The sequence below is a fragment of the Hevea brasiliensis genome, chromosome 16, assembly GCF_030052815.1.
Source record: "Hevea brasiliensis isolate MT/VB/25A 57/8 chromosome 16, ASM3005281v1, whole genome shotgun sequence".
In the NCBI taxonomy this organism is placed as follows: domain Eukaryota; kingdom Viridiplantae; phylum Streptophyta; class Magnoliopsida; order Malpighiales; family Euphorbiaceae; genus Hevea; species Hevea brasiliensis.
Genome location: NC_079508.1, coordinates 49,648,249 through 49,667,207, shown reverse-complemented (window position 1 = coordinate 49,667,207; position 18,959 = coordinate 49,648,249). Strand labels below are relative to the sequence as shown.

Here is an 18,959-nt window from a genome sequence, read left to right as displayed (position 1 = left end):
TTTGTTCTAGGATTGGTGAGACATCATTTGACTACCTTATATCCAATAACTCCCTCTAAACACTTCCATCTCCAAAAGACTAGTTGGGTGGCTTTTTGGCTAAGAAGATATAGGCAAGGGATAGACACTTCAAAACCTTGCACCTCTTAGGAAACTTTCAATCCACAAACCCAACTAAAGGTAAGTCAAATCACTCTCATAGGCAACTTTTCAATACTCAAGGGATTTGGCAAAAGATTTTAATGCATGATGCATGATTCCTAAAAATGTGTAATGCATTAACTAAATGGAGGGAATCTATTTGTGTGCAATATGTACAATTTCTAAGTGATGTATAATGTGTGTGTAAATGTGTAATGTATATGTATGTATGGATGTATATGTAAAATATTTACAATATATGTAAATGGAATGGGATGGGATGCTCTATACTCAAAATGTGAAAAATGAAGCAAAAATCAAAATGTGCACCCCCAAACTCAAAATTAGACATTGTCCTCAATGTCTCAAGCAATGCAATATCAAAACTCAAAGCAAAGGGAATAACCAGGATTAGTGAAAATTAAGAGCAAAAAGAAAGGGTTACCTGGTATGGAGCAGAGGAGAATTCAAGATATAAAGGGATGCATAAGAAGCTGCACATGTTATGCAGAGTAAAGTGCTATCCAGAACAGGTGCATAAGTAGGGTGCATAGGCCGTGCGGTTCTGCATGAATGGCAATAAGGGCTGCACAGGCTATACAGGACATTTGCATAAGGGGATTACAGCCTGTGCAGTTCTGCATAAGTGGCATAAAGGGCTGCACAGGCTATGCAAAATAATTGCATAAGGGAATTCACAGCCTGTGCAGTATATTCAAAAGCTGCTGCATGATGCTGAGCAAGGACAAATGTGCAACCACCAGTAGAAGCAAGCAAATATAGACAGAGTATGGACAAATATGCACAAAAAGGGCAATAAGTGCAATGAAAATCAAAGAAAACTAATGTAATGGCTATCCAATAAAACTTTAAGAAAAACAGAATTCAAAACAAACTAATTCAAAACAAACAAACATAATTCAAAACAAACTACAATTGTTTGAACATATTTACAAAGAAAAGGTCCTACAAGTTTGAACAAAAGTAAAACAAAAACTAATCTAGTTCTATTGTTTTGCCCTTGTCCAAAGATGTTGCTAAGGGGCTGGTAGCTGCTGGTTGCTGTCGAAATGATAGTGCTGGAGGAGGTGATGGAGGTGGAGGTGGCATTCCCAGAAAGATCATGAGCTGCTTCATCATCTCCTTCAATTCTTTCTGCTTATCTCTAGTTTCCATGACAAGGTCAAATAGGTGATCATGACGATCCTTGAGGGTATCAAGACCAGTGTCAAGCTTCCTATCCACAAAGTATATATCATCACTAAGCCTTTCAAGATAGGTGAATAAGGCTTTAGTGTTGAATGCAGGAGGGACTGTGGATGAGGAGGGTTCAGCTGTAGGAGGTGTGGGCTTTGCAGAAGCTGCTGGGGTGTCCTGTGCAGATTGAGGGGGTGGGGTAGTTTCAGTAGAGTGCTGTGGGACTGATGGGACTGGTTGAGCTTCTGGTTGTCCAATGGGTTCAGTTTCTGTTGCTGGTTGTGCAATGTCAGAATGTGGCAGGTTGAATCCTATTTTGGATAGATGTGTAGCATCAAAATATAAGGCGTCTACAAGTGCTGGTATTGGATGCTCTTTAGGATTAAAACCAAAATGCTTAGCTATTACAGTTATGAGCCCACCCAAAACAATGTCACCTATGGATTTAGTAGCAATATGCAACACATGCTCACAAAAGAAATAACCAGGAGAAACCTTGACCTTGTGAAAAGCACACCATAACATGAATAATTCGGATTTCCCCATAGCATCAGAACTAGTCCCTCTGCCCAAGATAGTGCTAGCAATTAGCCTATGAATAAACCTAAGTGCAGGGTCTAGTATTTGAGAGGTTTTTGATCTGCCAGCAGAAAAAGTCTGAGGTTGGTTGGTGATAATTCTCCAAAATTGAACAGCATTCCAAATACCCTTGTTTGCTACCTCTACCCCTGTATATGGCACTCTAAATAGCCCATCAATTGGAAAACCAAGAATGCTATGAAATTGATCCAATGATAACTCCCTATTTTGCCCCAAACATCTAAATTTCATAGTTGGCTTAAAATCTACATCATGCAATTTCAGAGTGGCAGAGAATGAGGAAATAAATTCCAAAACTAAAGCAGGATAAACTATCTCTTGCTTATGCACGAATTCCATCCAACCCATACCATCAAGATAGGCAACCACATTATCAAATAAACCAAGTGACTGTAGAGAATCTACAGAAATATACCTAGTGGGTTGCACCCTCCTTTCCTTAAGTCTCTTAAAGGCTGCCTTTTGAACTGCATCAGGAAGAGGCCAAGGTAGTTTTGATACCAGTGAGGCTGCTGACGATTGCTTTTTGCTGGAAGAGGGTGATTTGGCTTGTGTGGAGGCTGAAGTTTTGGGGTTTTTGGGTGGTGGTTCTGAAAATAGGGTGGGTGGTTCTTTACGCTTTGATAGAGGAGGTACAGAAGCAATGGGTCGGGTAGATTTTGACCTAATTTTCCGCTTGTAGGTGGTTGTGGGAGGTGGTGGAGGTGTTTCTTGCGGAGGGGAATCGGGGTTGGGAGGCCGCATTGACAATGGCGAAACCTGGAGAGGAGATGTAGGAGGGGAATGGGGAGGCGACTCCATTGATTTCCGATAGTGAGAATGGAGGAGATGAGGGCGGAAATGGAAATGCAGGGAGAAATTAGGGTTTATCCGGTGAAAATACGAGTGGAGAAGAAGGGGTATGCCGGGATTAAGGTCGTGGGGGGAAAAGGAGTGAGCAGGGCTATCGGGAGGTGGAGGTGGGAAAAAAAAATATTGCCGAAAAGAAGTTTTAAACTGGACTTATAAAACTGCATAAGGGGAAAGTGAATGTGCATAGCTTATGCACATTGCTTATACACCTCTCGACAAGTCTTGGAGTTCAGAATGTGAGGTCATGCAGAAGTGCATAGGCTATGCACTCTGCTTATGCACCTGTCGGCATGTTTTGGTCTTTTGGAAGTTTGGTCATGCGGAAGTGCATAAGTCATGCACTCTGCTTATGCAAGTCTCGACAGATTTTGGTGTTTGGAAAATGTGGTCATGCAGTTGTGCGTAAGCTATGCACTCTGCTTATTCACTTTTCGATGGGTTTTGATTTTCAGGGTTTGTGGTTATGCAGAAGTGCATAAGTCATGCACTCTGCTTATGCATCTCTCGGCAGATTTTAGATTTCAGAGTTTCTGGTTATGCGGAAGTGCATAAGTCATGCACCCTCCTTATGCAGACTTCGGCAGAGAGAAAAAATGCAGGATTTGAAGTCATGCAAATGTGCATAAGTCATGCACACACTTATGCAAGTCTCGATAGGTATGAAATTTGACAAAAATATGGCTATGCAGAGTTGCATAAGCTATGCACTACCTTATGCAGTTTGCAACAGAGATGAAAATGGCAAGAATTGTGGTTATGCAGGATTGCATAAGCTATGCAGTTGCTTATGCACAATTCAACAAGATTGAGATTGCAATGGAAAATGATTTGCAAGTGTGAAAAATACCCTAGAATGAAGAAATATAATTCTATTAAGCATAAATCATGAGAAATTATCACCAAAAACACATCAATATATACAAAATCCATCAAAATTACATCACACATGCTTGTAAAAGTGAATCCTGCATAAAAGGCATTTGTGACCCATGCCATTTTGACTCAAATTCTGCAAATCAACATTTAGCACATTAAAACTCAATAAAATCTGCATAAAGTTGCATTTATCTACAAATGATGAACTCCCCAAGTCATGCCAAGAAAATGCAGCATGTCCATCTTAAATCTCACACCCCAAATAAACTCAAAACTACAAAGATGACCCACTTACCACCATATTAACATTAAAAGCACATATACTTAAAAGTTACACACCCAACCTCACCAAGAACATAAGTCATCTGCTGCAGACACCCTCTTTGCTGTAGAATTTCTTCTTCCTCTCTGCATAAACTAGGTAGCAGACCTGCACAGGTTATGCAACAAAAATCAATCAATTTTTGGGAGTGTTGAAGAATAAAATATCAGTTAAGGGTTACTCCCCAGCAGTTCACCAGCCTTTCTTCATTGAAATACATCTACAAGGGACAAAATTCAACAATGTCAAAAATTGAATTTGGGGAGATTTAAGATAAAAACAAAAGCAATGAAAGTAAAAGTAAATCAGCAAAAGCAAAATAAAAGGACTTGGGATGCCTCCCAAGAGGGCTAATTTATAGTCCTTAGCTGGACTTTTCATGTATTTCACTGAAAAGAGGTGAGGGATTGGAGAGCTTGTAACAACTTGCTCCTTTTATTGGGTCTCCAGTTATGTAATGTTTCAATCTATGCCCATTGACCTTAAAATTCCCAGATTTTTCACTCCAAATTTCAATTGCTCCATAAGGGAAAACCTTAGAAACTCTATATGGACCAGTCCACCTTGATTTAAGTTTTCCAGGGAACAATTTCAATCTTGAGTTGAACAACAAAACTGAATCACCCTCTTTGAATTCTTTTTTTCTAAGATGCTTATCATGCCAAACTTTGGTTCTTTCTTTGTAAATACGGGCACTTTCATAAGCATCCATCCTCAATTCTTCAAGCTCATTAAGTTGCAATAACCTTTTCTCACCAGCTTGCTTGAGATCAAAATTCAAGGTCTGAATGGCCCAATATGCTCTATGTTCTAGCTCCACAGGTAAATGACAAGACTTACCATACACCAACCTAAAGGGAGTAGTCCCTATAGGGGTTTTGTAAGCAGTCCTATATGCCCATAAAGCATCATCTAGTTTGATAGACCAATCTTTCCGAGAATTGTTCACTGTTTTCTCCAAAATATGCTTGAGTTCTCTGTTAGAAATTTCAACTTGTCCTGAAGTTTGAGGATGGTATGGGGTAGCTATCTTGTGCACTACACCATACTTCCTCATTAAGCTCTCAAATTGCTTATTACAAAAATGGGAACCACCATCACTAATTACAGCCCTAGGAGCTCCAAATCTACTCAAAACAAATTTCTTCAAGAATTTCACTATCACTCTAGCATCATTAGTTGGAGTTGCAATAGCTTCCACCCATTTTGACACATAGTCAACTCCAACTATAATGTATTTATTACCAAATGAAGGAGGAAATGGCCCCATAAAATCTATTCCCCAGACATCAAATAGTTCTACTTCAAGAATACCATTTAGGGGCATCTGATCTCTTTTTGACAGATTTCCACTCCTTTGACATTTATCACATTCCAACACAAATTTCCTCACATCCTTAAAAAGATTTGGCCAAAAGAAACCAGCTTGCAAAATTTTACTAGCTGTTTTAGAGATTCCAAAATGTCCTCTATAATCAGAAGCATGGCAATGATGCATAATACTCTGTGTCTCCTCATCAGGAATACATCTCCTTATTAAACCATCACAGCATCTCCTAAAGAGTAAAGGATCATCCCATCTATAAAATTTTACCTCATGCAGAAACTTTTTCTTTTGTTGCCATGTCATTCCTAGAGGTAAAACTCCACAAGATAGATAATTCACAAAGTCTGCATACCAAGGTAATTTAGCAACAAGAGAGAAAAGTTGTTCATCCAAGAAAAACTCATCAATAAGGATTTCATCCATTTCTTCATCATCAAATTTCAGCCTACTTAGATTATCAGCAACTACATTTTCAGCTCCCTTCTTATCTTTAACTCCAAATCAAACTCTTGTAGCATCAGAATCCACCTAATGAGCCTAGGTTTAGCCTCCTTTTTACGGAGTAAATACCTGATGGCTGCATGATCTGAAAATATAACCACCTTTGAGTCAATAATGTAAGGTCTGAACTTTTCCAATGCAAAGACAATTGCTAAGAATTCCTTTTTAGTTGTTGCATAATTTGTTTGAGCCTCATCCAGTGTTCCACTAGCATAGTAAATAGCATAAGCCTTTTTGTCCTTTCTTTGACCAAGAACAGCTCCAATTGCATAGTTGCTAGCATCACACATAATTTCAAAAGGTAGGCTCCAATCAGGTGGTTGCATGATTGGTGCAGTGATAAGAGCTTGCTTCAACCTGCAAAAGGCATCCAAACACTCTTGGTCAAATACAAATGGTATGTCATGACTTAACAAATTAGATAAAGGTTTAGCTATTTTAGAAAAATCCTTGATAAAGCGTCTGTAGAACCCGGCATGTCCTGGAAAACTTCAAATTCCCTTGACATTGGTAGGAGGAGCCATCTTCTCTATCACTTCAACTTTGGCTTTATCAACCTCTATTCCTCTATTAGACACCAGATGTCCAAGCACTATCCCTTCCTGAACCATGAAATGACACTTTTCCCAGTTTAACACAAGGTCAGTATCCGCACATCGCTGCAAAACTTTAGAAAGGTTAGCCAAGCATATGTCAAATGAAGATCCATAAACAGAAAAATCATCCATAAAAACCTCCATTATGTCTTCAATGAAATCTGAGAAGATTGCCATCATGCACCTTTGAAAAGTGGCTGGTGCATTACACAACCCAAATGGCATCCTCCTATAAGCAAAGGTTCCATATGGACAAGTGAAAGTGGTTTTCTCTTGATCATTTGGATGGATAGGGATTTGAAAAAAAACTGAGTATCCATCTAAATAGCAAAAATAAGAATGCCTAGCCAGTCTTTCTAACATCTGATCAATGAAGGGAAGTGGAAAATGATCTTTTCTAGTGGCTATATTTAATTTTCTGTAATCTATGCACATTCGCCAACTAGTCACTGTTCTGGTGGGAATTAATTCATTATTTTCATTTTTGACAACTGTCATTCCACCCTTTTTTGGGACAACATGTACTGGGCTCACCCAAGTACTGTCTGAGATAGGATATATGATCCCTGCATCAAGCAACTTCAAAATTTCCTTTTTAACAACTTCTTTCATATTTGGGTTCAACCTCCTCTGATGTTCAATAGATGGCTTACAATTTTCTTCCAAAATAATTCTGTGCATGCAAAAGTGCGGGCTTATTCCCTTAATGTCTTCTATGGTATATCCTAAAACTTTTCTGAATTGCCTCAACACTCTTAACAACTTATCAGCCTCTAAAGTACTCAAGTTTGCATTTACAATTACTGGATAAGTGTTATTAGTGCTAAGAAATTCATACCTGAGCTGAGAAGGAAGTTGCTTAAGTTCTACCTTAGGTGCATCTTCTTCCTTGAATGATGGTTGCTTAGATTCTGCTATTTCCTTTTGTGTAAGTTGAAAAACTGGAGCAGAGATGAATGGTGGACTTCCCTCTAAATGTTGAGCATATGCAGCCACATGAGGGTTGTCATAGTCTATGCCTCCTCCATGAACCAAACAATTTTCAAGTGGATCTTCTGGATATTTCTTTCTGAAGTGTTCTTCAACCAGCTCATCAATGATATCAACTCTCAAGCAAGTATCAGCTTCAGAATGATGCTTCTTCATAGTGTTATTAATATTGAAAACCAATTGATCTTCACCAACTCTAAGAGACAATTTTTCTCCCTTAACATCAATCAATGCTCCTGCTGTAGCCAGAAAGGGTCTTCCCAAGATGATTGGGATATTAGAATCCTCTTCCATGTCCAAGATGACAAAATCAACAGGTATATAGAACTTCCCAACCTTCAGAGGCACATTCTCTAAGATCCCTTTAGGATATTTAATTGATTTGTCAGCTAACTGAAGAGAAATGTGGGTTGGCTTAAGATCTCCCATATTGAGCTTCTCATAAATGGAGAGGGGCATAAGGCTAACACTAGCCCCTAAATCACATAAAGCTTTTGTAGAACATGATTCCCCAATGTGGCATGGAATTGAAAAACTCCCTGGATCCTTGAGCTTTGGAAGAAGTTTCCTTTGGAGGATAGCACTGCATTCTTCTGTCAAAGCTACAGTTTCATCGTCTTCAAGTTTCCTCTTGTTTGAGAGAATCTCTTTCAAGAATTTTGCATAAGAGGGCATTTGTGAAAGAGCATCAATAAAAGGCACATTTATGTATAGCTTCTTCAAAACCTCTAAGAACTTCCCAAATTGCTTATCAAGCTTGGCTTTTTGAAATCTTTGTGGAAAGGGAAGCTGTGGCTTGTAAGGCTCTGGAGGTATGTATTTCTCTTCTTTCTCTTCAATTTTCTCTTTACATTTTTCTGCACTCTCTTGTTTTTCACCCTCATCAGTTTCTTTCTCATTTTCTCTCTTTTCACTATTTTCACTTTTCTCTTTTTTTTCACTCTTCTCATTATTTACAACTTTCCCACTTCTTAAAGTAATAGCTTGACACTACTCTCTTAGATTTTCTGGTTGACCTGGAAGTTTTCCAAAAGACTTGGTACTTGAGGAAGATGTTTGTTGCGCAATCTGATGTTCCAACATTCTGTTATGTGTTTGCATCTGTTCTAGCCTTGCTTTCATCTCTCTCATCTCCTCATCATGCTTAGTTTGGTTAGCAAGAATCTGTTGCAATAAAGCTTCTGTGGTGGGAGTTTGTTCTTGCTGTTTTGGTGGATGATTCATATTTTTCTGCTGAAAATTAGGCAATGGTTGCCTATTTTGCTGATATGGAATTCCTTGTTGCTGTTGTGGTTGAAAATTCTGATTTGGAACTTGACTTTGCTGATTTCCCCATGAAAAGTTGGGATGATTCCTCCAAGTTGGATTATAAGTTTGAGAGTAAGGATTCCCCATTTGCTTGTTTCCATAATTACCAACATATGCTGCTTGCTCTCCATAGTCTACTCCACAGCTGGTAGTTCCCTCTGCATAAGCAACTTGTTGTGAACTTCCAGATGATGATGATGAACTAACCAACATACTCAAATCTTCCATCTTCTTAGCCAAGACATTTGTAAGTGCATCAAACTTTGCATTAATCATGTTGAATGGATCAAGGTCATACATTCCAGCAGCTTGCTTTTTTTTGAGTTGGAGCTGGTCCTCTTGGACTACTCCAAAGATGAGTGTTCTTTGCAATTTTCTCCAATAGCTCATAAGCTTCATCTTCATGCTTCATAATAAATTCTCCTCCTGTTTGAGCATCAATAATCCCTCTGATTGCAGGAGTAACATTTGTATAGAAATTTTGGTTTATCATCCATTTCGGAATGGCATGATGTGGGCATTGTCTCTCTAATTCCTTCCATCTCATCCATGACTCATAGAGAGTTTCATCTTCTCTTGGTCTGAAAGCTGTCATTTGATTCCTCAATTCTTGAGTTTTTCCAGTTGGAAAATATTGTGCAAGAAATGCATCAGTAAGTTGCTCCCAATTTATAATGGAGTTGTGAGGTAAAGAATCAAGCCAATCCAATGCTCTATCTTTCAAAGAGAACGGGAATAGCTTCAATCTTGCTGCATCATCAGATACTCCAGGTTGTTTTTGCATATCACAGATCATAGCAAACTTCTTCAGATGTGTGTGTGGATTTTCAGAAGGATGTCCCCCAAATTGGGAATTTTGAATCATTTAAAGAACTCCAAAATCCATCTTGTAACTATTTGCATCAATTCTTGGTCTTGCTATGCTCTCTCTCAAGTCATCAAAATGAGGAAAAGCATGATCCATTATACTTCCCCTAGGCACATTAGCATTTACAACCTCTTCTCCTTGGGCTGCATCTTCATTGTTTCGATCATTTCCAACATTACCACCAATTCTGATTCTTTCATCAGCCATGTCTGCTTCTAATTCAGTTTCTCTCAATGCTTCTTTTCTTCTTCTGGTTTCTTTCTTATTGGCTTTACAAAATTTCTCAATTTCAGGATTGAACAATAAGGATGTGTCACTTGTGCTTCTAGCTCTTCTCATAAAAGATTAAAAGTACCTGAAAAAGAACAAACAAACACAAAATGAAAAGATAACAAAGATAAAACTATAAACAACTAAAATAATCAAGAATTCAATCTTAAACAAACAACTCCCCGGCAACGGCGCCAAAAACTTGATGTGGCCCAACCGCAAGTGCACGGGTCGTACAAGTAATATAGAAAAGATATCGTTCCCATGAGGAGTTGTGTTAATGATTGAATTTTTGATATAAAAAGTTGACTAAATTGAACTATTCTTGAAATTAAAGTAATAAATTGATGGGTATTTGAGTATGAAATCTATATGTGCAAAATTAATAATCTATCCAACAATGTATTAATTATACTAAAATTGCATCAATTTGAAATAAGCAAGTTGAAATATGGCAAAATTAAAATGGCAAGCAATTAAATTCAATTAAAAATTAACAATTATGAAAAGGCATTCCGGAGTTCGGGATTTCATATTCGAGCTATTTTGGGATTTTAAATTGGTTATCCAATCTCGTGGAACTTACGGGTTTTAAGGAGATTAATTCTTAAATCCTTTGAATACCCTTTCGAGTGAGACAAAGAGTGCCTTAATCAATCTAATCCTACTTTCGTGGAGTTAGAGTTAATTAAGACCCATTAAGTTCTTTAATTAATCTATAAATCCTCTTAATCCTTAGTCTATTTCTAGAGCTAAGTTAATTAAGTCCAATTTCTTGATTATCTATCACAAGGCCTTCTCCTTTCGGTGCCTCAACCATGGATTAAGAACATTACTCAATGGGATCCTACACTAAGCATGTCATTAAGCACACAAGAAATGAATAAAACTCATTAAGACCAGAAAATATGGATTACCTAATCAAAATCCACAAAATATCTCAAATATTACAACCCTTACTCCAGAATCAAAATAAAACTACTCACTACCCATAATGTTTACAAGAAATTCTTAGTTTGTATGGAAATAAAGCTTTAATCTAAGCTAGGAAACAAGAAACTAAACACTAGAAATGTAGGAAAAATGTAAGAAAGGAAAGAAATCTCCAAATCTGGTTGGAAATAGTGTGGGAGAGATTTGTGACTCTTCAGCTGCCCTTTTGCTCCTCTTCCTTTCCTTTTCTGCTCTTTTCCTCCTCTTCTAAAATGGGAAATAAGGCTATTTATAGAAATTTTCTGACATGGAGCCCTAAAATGGTGTGTTTTAGGAGGAATTTTCTGAGAGAATCTTCTGCCAGCTCATTAATGAAACCTTTATGGGACTGCATAAGTGGACTGCATAAGTTATGCAGTCCCTTATGCAGTTTTTGGCTGGTTTTGGTTCACTTATGCACAACTGCATGACTTGGCACATAGGTTATGCACAATTCCGTGAGATTGCATAAAGGGGCGTGAATCTGCATAAGCCATGCACTCTCCTTATGCACAATTCGGCAAGTATTGGAACAGTGATTTTTCTCCTTATGCAGATCTGCATGGCTTAAGTTATGCACAATTTGGTCAATGCATATTTCAGCTTGAAAACTTGTTTTTGACATCTTTGGCTGTAGAAGTCACTCCTCAATGGCAAAATTTCTCTTCAGTCCTTCAAAAACACCATTTTTCCTACAAAACAAAGTAAAAATTACAAATTAATCTAAAATTGACAATTATGAAAAACTAACTAAATAACTAATGAAATTAGCTAAAAATGACTAATAATAAAATAAAATAGCTATGAAACTAGACCTAAATAACTATGCAAAATGTATGCATCAATAACATACCTCCATAGATAATATGATCTCTTTATATAGGATATAAAAAATGGTTGGTTATGTTAAGTTAACTATGTAATTATATGGATATTATTAGCTAGTATAATTATAGAATTATATTTCTATTTATAGTGCATAATTATAGACATTGCTATATTTGGAAATCCTACCAAGATTGCTTATCTTCAATTATGATTCTTTCCTTTTATTGAGTAGGTCTTACAGTAGTTAAACTGATTGAATGAATCTTACAGTTGAACCATTAAATATGATTAGGCTCATGGGTTATCCAAAACTCGAGTTATTGGGTTAATTATATATATATTGAGAAACTATATCAGGTATCAAGTGCTAAAAATTTAAGCACATATAATGTATTAAAAAAAGGATAAGATTAGGAGGCCAACAATCGGCTAATTAAGCAGTATTGATTGAGGAACGCTCTTAAAAGTAGATAATTTCAATCCTACTTATCATGGTTTCAGGTTGATGGTAAATCTACCTATTTGCCATAGTTTAAAGTTGGTGATAAATTTATGTCTTATAATTCAATCCAAGGTGGTATCTTAAATTTTTAACCCTAAAATAAATATAGTGAGGTCCATTTATCTTTATATGAATGGAATGAAGCTAATATTATCTATTGAAGTGTGAAATAACATACTAATTATATGATAATTATCTATTTATCTTTATACTACTTACACTCCGATTATACACTTTTTGAACAGTCCAAATCACTCAGTGAGATTTTTAAGCTTTTTTGATTCTTGTAAATTAGAAATAATTATATGATAATTATTAATAATTTATGGGCTTCGTTTAGGTGTGATCAGATTAGCGATAACCCACCGACAGTCAGGACTGAGTTTTCAACGTGTTCTAGATGTTTGGTGGGCCGTCTCGGAAGGTGGTCATTTGTACAATTGTTTCTAGCATTTTTAGACGTTTTGGACACGTTCTAGGTAGCAGAATTTGCAAAGATAATCCCAATATGAAGTTGTAGGATTTTTACCTTGGTTAAGCTAGCTAATTAATCTGTAAAATGTTCTTGACTTAGTAAAGTTGAGTAAAATGAATTTAATTAATACAAAAATGGTGTAAAGGACCTCCAGGAATATTTTCATAATTTTTGAAGTGTTGAAAATAATTATTTGGATTGTAAAGGAGTTAGAGATTCGAGCTGGAGTTTGGATTTTTAGACCTAGATTAAGTTTCTTGTAGGCCTGGATGGGCATTGTAATGCTGTTGTGGGTCTAAGGCCCTGTATGTTGTGTTTTGTTGAGCTTTCTTGTAGGGGGTTACATCCAGTTATAATTGGTTAATTTTGTAGATTAAATTAATTGGTTAATTTTGTCAGTCAATTAATAGATGTCAATCTGTCTATATAGGTGATTGGGGCTGGTCGTCTTCTTCTTCTAGTCGGACCAGCTACAATTGGATCGTCATCTATGCAAGTTGGATATTAATTATTTTGTAAATTTAATATTATTTATATGTATATTTATTTGCATGCTCATATATTTATTTACACATATATAATTAGTTATTATATCATGAGCATCCCCTAATTGTTGCATTATAAATTTTCTGTGTTGTGCCACCATGGGGATAAGTTGGAGCTTATATATACGTATTATGGATGTGGAATCCCAGGGTAGGCACGACATGAGAAATTCACTAATTCCCAGGGATATGGATATGAATAGGCGAGGCAAGTACGTGCGTTATATTATTGCTGACTCTTGTAACCTGCGGGGGAGGTACATGCATTATATTATCATTGACTCTTGCAGTATGGACTAAGGGAACATATTGGATTTCAGAAAGCCAGGGTATGGGGTCAGCTCCTAATATCTAATATGTGTATGTGTATAGCTCCAATTTATCTCCTTATATGATTGCTTGGGTGACGTAACTATTTGATGTATTTATTCATTTATAGGATTGCATTCGCATTAGATAGTTATAAAAATTGTAATTATAATCAATAACTAAATTCTCTGAATTAAATATTCATTCCTATTTAATATTTTCCTCAAGTTGTAGGAGGAGCTTTTTTTTATTTAGAATCTAACCTGCATTTTTCTTTGCAGGGTATGAAATCATGTTATTAAGATGTTCAATTTATTTGTTTATTTTATTAATTCTTAGAACTTCATTGTGGCATTGCTGTATAAATATATTATTTTAATGAATGTTTTAAATGTATTAAATAGTTTGGGTTTATGGTTGAGCTGAGCTCTTTTAATTGTATAGTTATGATGGATAATTAGGTTGAGTTAGACTCTCCAATTTGTTTTATAATATTTTATAATGTTTAATAATATTTTATATAGATGATGGGTCTTAAGTTTGGGTTAGTGATAGGACTTGGAGCAATAAAGCTTATTATGGATTTCGGAGGCTTTATACTGGCCTAAGTTTTAGTATTAGTCCGACCCATAGAGTTGGGTCGTGACATTTCCTAGTGTGTAGAACTTTTTCAAGTTCATGTTCTCTAGTCTATTTTCACGCAATTTTCCTAAGTGCTTCTAGATCCCTCCTCTGTACATTTTGCTATCAATTTTATCATTTGTTTTCTTATCCTAATGTTGGTGTTTACTTATTAGCTTTTTGGGTTTGTCAGATTCATTTACTCTTTCTCTTAGCCTTTATTGCTTTATGGAGCAATTATCTTCAGCCATTAATGATCTCTACGATAAAACCAATTTGTTATCTTGGGATGAGGTCATTTTGGAGCTCGATTCAGATAACCAAGCAGCGGAATCATTATCGAGCATTATTCAAGTAGGTAAAATTCTCTCAACTAAAGCTTTACTCCTAGCCATTGTGAGAAACATTTTGAGTCAAATTTGGAATCTTGCATTTGATTTTCAAGTTAAACCTTCAGGTCAAATGAAAATTACTTTCCTGTTTACTTTCACCCATGAAAAGGACAAGTTTATAGTTTTGGATGGGATGCCTTGGTCTATAAATGATTCTCTATCGGTTTTGAGAATTTCGTATCGCCACTCAAAATTGGAAGATTTGGATTTTTTTCTCTTGTCCTTCTTGGATCTAGGTCCATGGGTTGCCACTGAATCAAATAACAAAGCAAAATGCTATCCTTTTTCTGGTTGGTTCATTTTTCCCAACTGAATGCAAAGAAATTTTAAAGATTCCCCCTTTGGAGGGCACCACAAGGGTCTTGAAAGAATTGGTATTTTACTAAAGATGGGGCCATTTCAATCAAATTTGTGTATTTCCAACTGAAGCATTGCCAAGCATGGTCATCACAAATGTTTACTCCATCCTTTTCAACAACTACTCTGCCATCCTTTTGGAAGATAATATGGGCACTTCAAATTCCTAATAAAATAAAAAAAAAAAACTTTATTTGGAGAGCCTGTAACAATTATTTTGCTTCTAGAGAAAATTTATTTAAGAAGGGATGTTCCATTTCTCAAGCCTGTCCTCTTTATAATTATCCGGTGGAGACTTTGGAACATTTTATTTTCTTCTACCTTCATACACAAGTAGCATGGTTTGGCTCTATTTTGGGGTTTTATACAATTGAAAAAGGCTTTGCTTTTTTAAAGATTACTCATCATGACCATCAAGAACTCAGATTGGCATCTCTGTTAAGTCCGCATACTTGGAAAGCTAGAATGTAGCTATTTTAGAATATGTAAGCCCTAATCTGATGCAGACCATTAACGGGGCTCATAATGACTTTGATGATTTGTTATGCATTCTCTGCTTGCCCTCATGTCACTCCCAGCTTGAGTTCCTTAGTATGGTCCCCCCTTGTGATGGTACTTTACATCCTCTACTAGCATGGTATAGTTGTTCACAATTATGTTGGCTGAGTCATTAATGCTTATTCATCCTCTTTTGTTAGTTTCTCCCTTCTATTAGCGAAAGGGCTAGCTCTTCGATCAATCATTTCTTATGTAGTCAATAGGGAGCTTTTTCCTTGTAAGATAGAGTTTGATTCTTTACAGGTTGTTCAATTATGTTATTCTCTAGCTTTTCTTCTATGAAAGTGCAAGAGGCTATGCAACTTTTGGTAACAATGGACAGTTTTTCAACTTTCTGCATAAGCAGTTGCACACATTGTATAGAATCCTGTGCAACTTTTGGCAGATTTGTAGTTGTAGACCCTTATTTTGTAATGAGTATGTGCATTGAGGTTGTGAGAAACCCGATGATGAAAAATTATATGACTGTAAGATGTAATTGGAGGCATGGAGCTGAATTATTAATTCCGTGGCATGATCTTGAAAAAAAAATAATATGTTTTTTTTAGAAGCGAATTTAATTAAATTTAAATAAAATTTTGTTTTGTTTAAATTTAATATGGGTAATTTTTAAATGTACCTAATTAAGTTTAATTAGGCCCTATGGGCCTAAGAAAGCTTAGTTATGAATTTTAAATAAGACCTATTTGATTTATTTTTTGAAAATTAAAATAAGAAAATATCTTTTTCTCTATCCCTCTCTTCCTATTGGTTGGAACACCTCACCCATATCCCAGTCTCACCCAAATTCCTCGATCCCAGTTGTTTAAGTTATCTGAACTTTATCACACTAGGACTTCAAACCCTACCACATCTCTTCCTCACTCCCTATTGGTGCCTTCCCCTTTTCTTCTCATCCCATTGATTGAAACACCTCATCCATATTTCAGTTTCACCCAAATTCTGCAATCCTAGTTGTTTAAGTTATCTGAACTTTATCACGCTAGAACTCCAAATCCTATCACACCTCTCTCCCAAAACCCTATAAATACCCTACTGATAAAAAATAAAAAGGGGAAAAAAAGAGGAGAAAAAAAAGGTGGAGGAGAAGACAAAAAAAAAAATTAAAGAGAGGAATAGCCAAAATTCTTTCAGTACTTCTTTTTTTTTTCCTAGTGATATTTCTTAAAGGTTAGTTCTTTTATTTGCTTTTCAAGATCTATGCCATGTAATGTTTAATTCTATATTCCTTGTTTTTAATTTATTTTATATGTTCATATAGATCATGTAATCATGTTTAATTTGAGGGGATACACAACTCAGCACATATTCAGTTTTCTGTCTCTCATATTTTTATTATTTTTTGTTATTTTCTGAATCTGTAAAAAATTTGTAAAAATTATATTCATATTCTACACGAAATTCTATTAATTTTAGGCTCAAGAATCACAAAAACAGCTTTAATATTTTATAAGTTATAGCTATTTGAAGTTAGGGTTTCTGTAAAATCTTATTTGCAGGATACCCGATTTGTGGAGCCTATATCTTCCTTGTTTCTTAATATTTTTGTGTAAATCTAGTGTATAAAATTAATTTCAAAATCTTATGAATCTTTTACAATTGGTTTTGCATTCATATCTATTGTGGTTAATGAGTTATGAATTTTACAAAAAAGTAGTACGATTCTGTCACTTAGAAAAATTACGCTTTATGTAGACTATTCGGCTAGGGTTTTGTTTGATTTATAAATTTTATGATCTTGTATGATATGTAAGCTGTCTTCTGTAATTTTTTTATGATTTTTAGGCATGTCTAACTATTTTTAAAAAATCAGATTTCTTGCTACCGTTAATCTGACAGAATTTGGAAATTATATATTTATGCATGTTCTTTTATTTTTTTGGGTTTTAATTGATATTTGATCTATTTTTCTGTGTTCTTTTAATTCAAAAAGTGTTATGAAGTGTTTGGATCATGTTGGAAGACTTAGACCATTAGGTAGTTGTAACTAATTAGGAATCTTAACCCTTTAGGAGACTAGAGTTAGAATCCAATGTAAATTATTATTAATATTTTCTTTAGTTTCTTTATTTTTTATTACAAACAAAATTGATAAGTAGCCTTAAGGTAAGTACCAAAGAGCGCATTTGCGTGAAGCTTATGTGGAGCTAAATGGAAGTAAGCCAGAGATATCATTACCATACTAGAAGAGAAGACTCTTTTTTAAGGGTAGCTTATCCCAATAGCAACTGCATTTACCAACAGGTAAGTAGCTCTAAACTCCTTGAATAACCATTGGTATAAAATTGTAGTAATAATAGAATTTTTATTTGGTAAATTAAAATTAACTTTGTTTTTAATTTAACTGACTTTTGTATGTAATTAATTTAAATAAATACTTTGTAAATTAAAATTAATCTTATTTGTAAATTAAACTAACATTGGCATGTAAAATAAATTTAATTTAATACTTGGTAATTGTAAAATAAATTTGCATATTAGAAATCTTTATTAGGTTGTGATTATTTGGGCCTTATGTGATATTAGAATAAATTATGCATGTACATAATTAACTTAGTTCAATTATCCTTAGGGTAACTTGATGAAAATTAATTAATTAGGTTAAATAGAAACGTAGGGTTATTTGAAATTGAATTTGTTTATAAATTAAATTCTCAATAATAAATTAATTTTAGTAATATGGTAAATATCATTTAAATAATTAGTAACCCCATAGATAGGAATTACTTATGCATGAAAATTATTTGTAAACAATAACCCTTTTGTGAATTACTTGCGTGTGTAGAATTAGAATTGCATTTTTTAGGATGAAGTTTAATAAAGGAATAATAAACAAGACTTTTAGAAACATTAGTAGAGGACTGGCACTCGAATTAACGAGGTTAGACTAGGCGTAAGGGGTGCTTAACACCTTTCTTTACGTACCCACTATCCCGAACCTAGACATTGGGCTATGATAATGACGGTTGTGAAACTCTGCAAGGAGAAAGTTACCATCCATGACCCTCGGAAAAAATACTGAATATGTCCCGGTTATTACCCGGGTGGCGACTCCTGTCTATCTATGCTTTCGTGGAATAAATCTTTAGTACCGTGGTAGTGTTATGGGAAGACGTTACTTACCAGTGGTTTGATTCTATTAGGATTGTATGAAGTACATGTTTAGGAAATATTGTCTAAAAAAGTGGTACTTAAGTGAGACCATTGTGACTCCACCATCTTTGCTAGGCATTAACTGGTGCATTTTATATGATTCTAATGGATGGTATTTCGCTTCTAGCCCCCCTCCTACAGTAGCTAATTCCCTGATTTTTGCATAAGCAGTTACGTAGGAGGTTGTATAACTTTCACTAGGTCTACCATTTCTCTATTTTTCTATATGGAAGTTGCACAAACTGTGCAACTTTTGGTGCAACTTTCCAACCACTAAATTCAGCAATTTTTACACTTTGTTTTTAACATCTTTTATCTTGGAATTAACTCTTTATACATGCAAATGATTTCTAAATCTTTAAAAACACCATTTACCCTATAAAACAAGAAGAATTACAC

The 18,959-nt window shown here is 35.3% G+C and overlaps 1 non-coding gene across 1 annotated transcript; it reads left to right on the top strand.

The window, feature by feature from the left end:
- Positions 1 to 9,213: 9,213 nt before the first annotated feature.
- LOC131175100 (small nucleolar RNA R71) lies at positions 9,214 to 9,320 on the top strand. Its single transcript, XR_009145261.1, has one exon. It is a non-coding gene; the product is annotated as a small nucleolar RNA R71 (small nucleolar RNA).
- The last annotated feature ends 9,639 nt before the right edge of the window (positions 9,321 to 18,959 follow it).